Source organism: Garra rufa, unplaced genomic scaffold (assembly GCF_049309525.1).
Source record: "Garra rufa unplaced genomic scaffold, GarRuf1.0 hap1_unplaced_490, whole genome shotgun sequence".
Lineage (NCBI taxonomy): Eukaryota > Metazoa > Chordata > Actinopteri > Cypriniformes > Cyprinidae > Garra > Garra rufa.
The window spans coordinates 1-8,442 of record NW_027394757.1 but is presented as its reverse complement, the minus strand read 5'-3'; the positions used below and the strand labels follow the sequence as shown (position 1 = coordinate 8,442).

General features: G+C 37.3%; 1 long non-coding RNA gene across 1 annotated transcript; it reads right to left on the bottom strand.

Moving 5' to 3' along the window:
• Nucleotides 1–392: 392 nt before the first annotated feature.
• On the bottom strand, nucleotides 393–7,888 carry LOC141317215 (uncharacterized). Its single transcript, XR_012351747.1, has 3 exons — nucleotides 7,707–7,888; nucleotides 4,650–4,739; nucleotides 393–2,920 (listed from the first exon to the last, which is right to left on the bottom strand). It is a non-coding gene; the product is annotated as an uncharacterized lncRNA (long non-coding RNA).
• Between the last annotated feature and the right edge of the window lie 554 nt (nucleotides 7,889–8,442).

Genomic DNA, 8,442 nt, shown 5'->3' with positions numbered 1-8,442 from the left:
TGGAGTGATTTCAGGAATGATTGATTCTGATCTGCATGGGTCACTGTGTCTTTACACAGGTTCAGCACGATGGGTTTGAGGGCCAAAACTCTAAAAAATTGAATGTGGTCTTTGGATAAGGTTTCAAAAATATATCCCATCAACTGAGCGGTGCTGGCAGGCGGAGCAGACCAAAAGGTCGAAACCTTGGAAGGATGAGCCTTGCTGTGAAGTTTGGAGCGGAGCTGGAGATTTCTGGCCTGGGATGGTTCGCCCCATGCTGAGAAGCACAGCATAAAAAGTGACTTTTATAACTCGACTGACTGTTGATGTTTTAAAACATTGTGAAAGTGAAAAAGAGGCTGCGAGGCTTTACACAATAAAGACGCCTGACAAAATACTTTCAAGCCAAATGTAATCTTTATTTTTCTGTTTCTGTACAAAAAGCACGGGATCACAGGAAGAAAAAAAAAACTGAAAAAGGAAAAAACATGCATTTATTTACAGCATGGTCAGAGAGAAGAAAAAAAGGAAAGTAGAATACATCTCCCTATCTGAATTCTAAAGACATTAATTAAACATTGTGCTTTGATATATTTTGATATAATATTTCATATTTCACAAAGATGCAGTACCTTTCTCCATTTCACCTCCAGTTCAACATTTCCAAAGAAAACAGGTTTTGAAAAAGAAAGCAGAAGCCAGCTCTCTACATCTATGACAAAAAACCTTTCACAAGCTATTAGGAAACTGAATGCATGGGTGAAATGGACGGACACGTGTGTGTGTGTGTGTGTGTGTGTGTGTGTGTGTGTGTGTGTGTGTGTGTGTGTTTCCAGCCAAGCTGGATCTCTGAGATGTTTTCATGTGAACTTTAAGATTGAATTCAGCTGTTTTAGTATAATAGGGCACTGTCAAATTGTATTTTCTTTACCCCATTTATGTCTAAACCCCAAAAGGACGAATGTGAAGTAATTAGGTCACCTGTGAAATTAAAAGAGGTCCTCGGAAACCACAATTTCTTTCACAATCTTAGCAAACACACACCTTCACTCACTTCAGGAAAATAGGGAAAAATCATGACTGGAATATTAAAATGACATTGTTTCCTGGTCAGTCTGCAACGTTTAATCACAAACAGAAACAAAACCAAATGTGACTAAGAAACCACCTTCATGAAGACATATTTCCTCAAAAATTTCCCCTGTTTTTCAATTTCATTATATCAGACTATTTTTTAGATTTATGATTTGAGATAACATCCTGGAGCACATCCTATTTTAAGGCATCATTATATCTCCTTACATTAATTTATTTCACAGCTAATCCACTTTAATGCAGATTGCGAGTTGCATTTAAATACAAATTGCATAACTTGTGCATGTGTGCAACAATTAACAATATCACCAGCAAGATTGACGTCAATGAATGGTTCCGCATCAAAATGTGCTCCATTTGAACAAGTTTGAACTTTTTTGATGTGATCATGTGATACATTAAACATATCTGTCAGCACATTAGATAGAAATTTTGACTTTTCACCATTTGAAAAATAAACCTCAACAAGGACAGAAAAGTATTATGGAAACATTAACAAAACGATTTCAGTTATCATGACCAAAGCAAAGAGTAATCGATCCAAAAAAATCGTCTGGTGCATATTTGTATAAGTTTTCAATTTTTTTTGTTCTTTTTTTTATCATTATTATTTTCATCTGCTTGCTAAGATACATAGCTCTTGTAAGTGCCCCAACAAAAATAGTGCATTAGGAAATAACTATGATCATACACGTTTCACGAAAACACACGAGACGAGAGGAGGAACAAGAACACAAATGCTTTTTGCAAAAAGAAAACATTAAATATACGATTGAAAAAATGTTTTTTTCTTTTTTTTTTTTTTTTTTTACAAAAGTGGTGGAGCTTTGCACCCTGCTTTCAAAAAACAGGTGTCCTGGTCATGTCCGGACTTTTTTTTTGTTCTTTTTTTTGTCATTGTCATTTTAGTTTTTACAAAAAAAAGTGTAATCCCTTTTATTTTTCACTCTTTTTACAATATCTAAAAGGTATTAAGACATCAAATGTGTTGACATAGATATTTGATACTATTATTCAGGCCTAACTCACCAAAGAAATCCCGAAACGAACTTTATAAATACATACAAAAAAGCACAATAAGAAGTTCAACAATAAGTCTGGTACCTAAATGTGATTAAAACTGCAGAAAGCATTCCTGGCTTAAATCTACCTATCCACACACCTGGAACTATACTGGAACTACAGAAACAGTATGAGAGTAAAAATGACTGACATCCATTACTAAATTACAGTCTGGGATCATTTTGTGTTTGTTTGTGCATCACTCGGTTCTCATCTGATGGTTTAAAACAAAAGCGAAAGGAACTAAAATTCGTAATTGGGAACGAATCGTTTTCGAATGGCGTTTGGAGCCATCGCAGTCCCATCCGGATGAGTGGCGTCTCTCTTCTCACAGTGGAAACAGGACAGACATACAGTATGAAACGAACAGTCTACAGACAACATCAGCCATGCAAAGAAGCCCCTACGGCCGCAAACGTGTCAAAACCTCAGCTTCTCCTTCACATTGCGATAATATCCAGCTTTTATCCTTCCCGTTCCAAATGCCACCCGGTATGGCGAGTCTCCAAGGATGAAGTCATAGAGGGCAAAACAAACACATCTATTGACATTTCAGGACATGGGACATTTTCAGGCCAGGTACACTTTTCTTTTTTTTTTTTTCTTTTAGCGATCCAGGTGTAGATGTTCTTTTCGGGCAGCTCCTCGTAGGACTGGTGATGTTCGATAAGAGAGTGTCAGACAGATTTGCTGAGCCAGTGAGTTTGTTGTGGGCTCAATGAAGCCGATGAGGAAGATCAGGTTCCTCTTCACATGGGAGGGACAATCAGACCGGCCATAGCTGGAAGAGACAAACAAGAGGTCAGCTGACAGAGACATATTATCAATTTAAACTGATAGGTTTATGCTCATTAAAGAACAATACTGCAACTACAGCTACAACTACACTTCTTCAGTTTAGCACTTTAAAGTTAAGATTTTCCTTGTAGAACTAGAGCTGCAGTCAATATTGTAGCATATTGAGACAAATATTAGGTTCATAACATGCAAATAACATGGAAAATGATTATAAATCGGGCAATTTTGATACTATTTTACACTAATGTGCCCCAACAGACATCACCACCTGCATGGAAATCTAAAGCACTTTTATTCATTTGTTTTATTTATTAAAATTTGTTTTTTTTATTTGTTGTAAGCAACCAGTCTTATACTGTATATAACAAATTATGAATCAACTTTGACCTCAAAAATGTACATAAAACTGCTTTTTAGTGTCATTACTCCAGATGTCACAGTGATCCTTCAGAAACCATTCTAATATACTGATTTGGTGCTCAAGAAACATTTATTATTACTATACATGTTGAAAACATCTGTGCTGGTAAGTATTTTTTGTGAAAACTGTCATACATCTTCCAAATTTTATATGTATTTCACACTAATTTGCCCCAACAGACATCATCGGTGTGAAAAAACACAGAATTTTCACTGATTATTTATTTAAATATTTATACTTTTGCTTTAAAAACAAATATTATACGTAGCAAGTTATGGAGCAATTTTGGCCTCAAAAATGTACATAAAAATATACTCTGATGGCAAAGGGGAATTTTCAGCATCATTACTCCAGTTTTCAGTGTCACATGACCCTTCAGACATCATTTAACATAATGATTTGGTGCTCAAGAAACATTTTTATTATCAATGTTGAAAAGATATTTTGGTTCTTCCAACTTTTTGAGCCAAGCAAACCTGAGGTAATATTAATATTATTTTACACTTATTTAAAAAACCTGCATTTTCGCTATTTATTTATTTAAATTGTTATTATTTTTTTGCTGTAAAAACAACCAATATTAAAAGTAGCAAGTTATGGATAAATTTCGACCTCAAAATGCACATAAAATTGTACTCTAATGCCAAAGCTCAATATTTAGCATCATTACTTCAGTTTTCAGTGTCACATGATCCTTCAGAAATTATTTATGCTGATTTGATGTTCAAGAAACATTTATTACTATGAATGTTGAAAACAAATGTGCTGCTTAGTATTTTTTTTCTTCCAAGGTTTTGACTCCACGCAGGTAATTTTGATACTATTTTACGCTAAATTGACCCAAAAAGACATCACCACCTGCATGGAAATCAAAGCTTTATTTTATTTAATTTTATTTTCTTCAGTCTTACCTAGTAGCAAGTTATGGGTTAACTTTTACCTCAAAAATGTACATTACTCCAGTTTTCATTGTCACATGTTCCAAAAAATCATTTAACAATACATCTTTTTTTTCTTCCAAGTGACTCCATGCACATCTGAGGCAATTATGATACTATTTTACACTAATTTGCCTCAAGAGACATTACCACCAATGTGGAAAAACAGCATTTTCACTATTTATTTATCTAAATTTGAACATTTTTTGCTGTAAAAGCAACCAATCTTCTAAGTAGAAAGTTATGGATCAACTTTGTCCTCAAAAATTTAGTGCCCTTTTTTCGTGACTCGTTCTAAAATAGGGTCTTGTTTCCCGATTGGCTCAGAGGCAGGAGAGGGGTGGGGTGCTCACCCTGTAGACTGCTCCCATTGGTGCTGGTGCAGGTGGGGGGCGGGGAGGTCTGTGGCCGGACGACAGGCGCGAAGGCGCTCTTCTGTTTGACTGCAGAGATCATATGGACAGGAGAGAATGAGAAAGGGCCCGCAGACAGAGAGATGGAAGTAGGGATGCATGAAGAAGAGGAGGAGGAGGAGGCATGAGGCTCCAATAGAGGACTGGAGGGGGTGACTGAAACAGACACACACACACACACAGAGAAACACACACACAGCCGCACACACACAAAGATGAGAGTTATGAGGTGGGTCATGCCGATTGTTAGAGGGTTAATTGAAGGGGAAGGGCTATGGCAGAGTGAGGCATTATGGGAATGAAACCGTGTGCTACCTGCATGGCAAAGTTGATCCATAACTTAGAACTCTTGAGGAGGATTTCTGTCAGTATAATAGTCCACGTTTGACTGCCAAATCACACTTTTGCAGAAGCATCAACAAGAAAACCGCTCTTGTATTGACACACGTATATGTAAAGCATGCCAAGAGATGATACTATCAGGACATCTAATATGCGGTCATCTGCATGCTTTGAGAGAAAAAAAGGTAATAAAAACCACCGTACGCTAGCCAACCGTCTTGGCGTTGAGCAGAAAGCTTGAGCTTTCTCACCAAATTGGAGCAAAACCCACAATGAATTTTCTTCAATGAAATTCCAATTGAAAACTCTCGCCAACTTGTTTCCCATTTTTATAATGAATGGAAAGCAAACCTGCCACGAAAGTGCTTCGCACAAAGCTCGGCCTGCCAAACAAGTGCCAATCACACAAAATACAGCTGCTGTATATTGAATATATGAACAGTCTTGAGTATATAAACCTCATTTGTAATTGTCAGGCCTCCAGCATTGTGACTTTTTTCCCCCCAAAACAGTAGCAGCAGACGTATCTACAGGAAAGTGCAGACAGAAAAGCTCACTATCCTGACCGCAATGAGAAAGCGAGCATGTGACGGAGTGAGATGCATGAAGGAGTCGTTAATGTGTTAGACATGAAAGGAGATGAAACAATATGAGTGTTTGTGGAGTTAGTTCGGATGGAGACGTTCACAGTGCATGGAACAGCAGACAAACAATAACCTTTCCCTCACAGAACATGAATAGAAAAACAAACAACCTTAGCATTTCAGATTAGCATAATCTGGGTTGCGACTGGATGTGCCCGTTGTGATACCCAAAATCACAAATGCAAACTTTTTAGACTCGCAATGGTCGAATTTAGCTGGTTAAATCCGACAAATCAGAATCCAAAACAAGCAGTGAAGAGTTAACAACTCTGCTGAAAAGACTAGCATGTAGTGTCGAATATTTCCAGACAGGTTTGTGGCTGGTGAATTAGTCTACACTCTTTAAAACAAAGGTTCTTTGGTGGCATTGATGGTTCCATGAAGAACCTTTAACATTTGTGGAATGGTTCTTCATAGTGGAAAAGGTCCTTCAGATTAATAAAACATTTTTCAGACCAATAAAATAACTGTTAAATGAAAGAACTCAAAATGGTGTTTCTACACTGTAGAAAATAAAGGTTCCAAAAAAGGTTCCATTTTTAGTTTCCCAAAGAACCTTTCAGTGAACAGTTCTTAAAAGAACCCCTTCTCACTATAAAGAACCTTATGTGCAATGGAAATTTTTCATGGATCTTAAAGGTTCTTCATGGAATTCCAATAAAGAACCTTTAATTTTAAGAGTACAGAAGAAACTATTTTTAGTTTCCCAAAGAATCTTTCAGTGAACAGTTCTTAAAAGAACCGTGTTTTTCTTAGTATGAAAGTTTCCATGGATGTTGCAGGTTTTTCATGGAATTCAAATAGGTTCCAATGAAGAATCTTTTTTTAAAAGAGTATAGCAGAACCAATTTTGAGTTCCTCGAAGAACCTTTCAGTTAACAGTTCTTAAAGGATTAGTTCACTTCCAGAATAGATCATTTCTGAGAACTTACTCACCACCATGCCATCCAAGATGTTCATGTCTTTCTTTCTTCAGTCAAAAAGAAATTAAGGTTTTTGAGGGAAACATTCCAGGATTTTTCTCCATATAGTGGACTTCAATGGGGATCAACAGGTTGAAGGTCCAAATTACAGTTTCAATGGAGCTTCAAAGGGCTCTACACGTGTCTTACCTAGCCAAACGATTGGTCATTTTCTAAAAAATATATACTTTTTAACCACAAATGCTCGTCTTGAACCAGCTCTTCGATGACTTCATGACTACGAGTTCTTCACCTGTGTTGGGTAGGGCTAAAAATGCCATCTAATCTTCTCCTTAAACTTCAAAATCATCCAATGACGTTGTTTTAACATTTTTTGTAAAGAGCATATGACTTTCTTTGCATATTCGCTTTGTAAACACTGAGTTGGTACTTTCGCCTACATCACGCGTGACCTTTCCAACATGATTTTGTAATGTGTGAAGTCAAGCTAGTGCAAGACGAACACTAATATATAAATTTGTATTGTATTTATTTATTTATTTTAAATGGCCGGTCGTTATGCTAGATATGACCATTATTTCTTGGCTGGGATCGTGTAGAGCCTTTAGAAGTTGCAATTTGGACCTTCAGCCTGTTGGATCAACTATATGTAGGAAAATCTTAAAATGTTCTCCTCAAAAACCTTAATTTCTGTTCCAACTGAAGAAAGAAGACATGAACAACTTGGATGACATGGGGGTGAGTAAATTATCAGGAAAATTTTGTTCTGGAAGTGAACCAATCCATTAAAATAACCATTACTTTTCTTAGTGTGAGGAACATTTGATATAATCTGAAGAACCTTGGACAATGAAAATGTTCCATGGATGTTACATTTTCATCATGGAACTATTGATACCAAAAAATAACCTTTATTTTTAAAAGTACTGTATATATTGCATTGGTGTGAAAACTCCATTAGCTGGTTAAGACTTGGGAGACTAGTTGAAAGTAAAAAGTATTGCTGGATAAACTAGTCAAGAAGCCCAATATGCTGGTCTTTTCAGCAGAAACATCAGGATCTGTTAGCTGCTCAACAGAACACTCACTTGCGTAAGGAGAGTTGGCTGCAGATCCATTGAGGAAACTTGGGGATCCAGGGACGCCCAGGTTGGTCATCCCGGCGGCTCCGTATCCGTTCATGGTGGAGGTGATGGTGTTGTAGTTGGACTGCTGGGGTGTGGAGCTCGGCACGTACCCGCGAGGAGACACGCTGTTCGAGTTACGAGAGTAACCTGGAATGCAAGACATGGCGACAGGTTAAGGAGGACGCTCGTGCAGATTGAAGTTCAAATATTACCATGTCAGCACTGGGATTTATTATGAGTTTGCTTATTAAGACGCTTGATATGATTTGTAGTTGTTGCGGTTGGACTAGTGTGTGTCTGTGACATGCTGGGTTTGTATTTCTAGTGGGTGGGATCCTTTGGTAAGTGTGAGAATATTTTAAAGATGTCCATCTGCTGTTAAGAAAGCACTCAGTACAGCAGTCAAACAAACTTTGTCTATGTTTCCATAAGCAGTGCTTGTGTGTGTACTGGGTGTTTTGGACTCTTTTTGCCTGGCAGACAATAACAGACAGGACCCGAGTCATACTGAGAAACATGGATATCCTACAGACTTGAGAGTGGACTCTTTTGACTAAAACCAGTGAGAAACAACCCAAGCAACCACTAAAAACACCCTGCATAACAATGGCCTGTTAGTCATCACAATATAATTGCAAGCATGGTGGTAAGTTTTGAACAGACATTTCTTAAGGAAACATCATATTCTTGTTTTTCT